Source organism: Halyomorpha halys, unplaced genomic scaffold (genome assembly GCF_000696795.3).
Source record: "Halyomorpha halys isolate HHAL.00 unplaced genomic scaffold, Hhal_1.1 Scaffold294.1, whole genome shotgun sequence".
In the NCBI taxonomy this organism is placed as follows: Eukaryota; Metazoa; Arthropoda; class Insecta; order Hemiptera; family Pentatomidae; genus Halyomorpha; species Halyomorpha halys.
In genome coordinates this window covers 64954-65233 of record NW_027113117.1, presented here as the reverse complement: position 1 = coordinate 65233, position 280 = coordinate 64954, and the positions used below count along the sequence as shown (strand labels likewise).

General features: G+C 21.1%; 2 protein-coding genes across 2 annotated transcripts in view; both read left to right on the top strand.

Moving 5' to 3' along the window:
* Positions 1-280, top strand: part of LOC106680850 (vacuolar protein-sorting-associated protein 36) — a 133144-nt gene that overhangs the window by 72530 nt on the left and 60334 nt on the right. The window lies entirely within an intron of this gene.
* The window catches only part of LOC106680854 (uncharacterized), an 11335-nt gene that overhangs the window by 7352 nt on the left and 3703 nt on the right, over positions 1-280 (top strand). The gene's annotated exons all lie outside the window — the stretch shown is intronic.

Genomic DNA, 280 nt, shown 5'->3' with positions numbered 1-280 from the left:
TCAACAACAACAACAACAACTTCTGTTACAACACATTAGTTATATTCATAACTATAATAAGACTAAAGGTTTTTATTATTAGTGATGTAAAAAAATATATATGTTTAATACGTTATTTAACTGGTAAAAGCCAATTTATTATTTTGGTTACCCTTAATTATATAAATATATTTTTCACCTCTTCTTCCTTTTTTCGTCTTATTAAGCTGAATAATACTTAAACTATAAATATAAATAAACTATACTATAAATATTTGAAATTTATAATGCTAGAAACAGA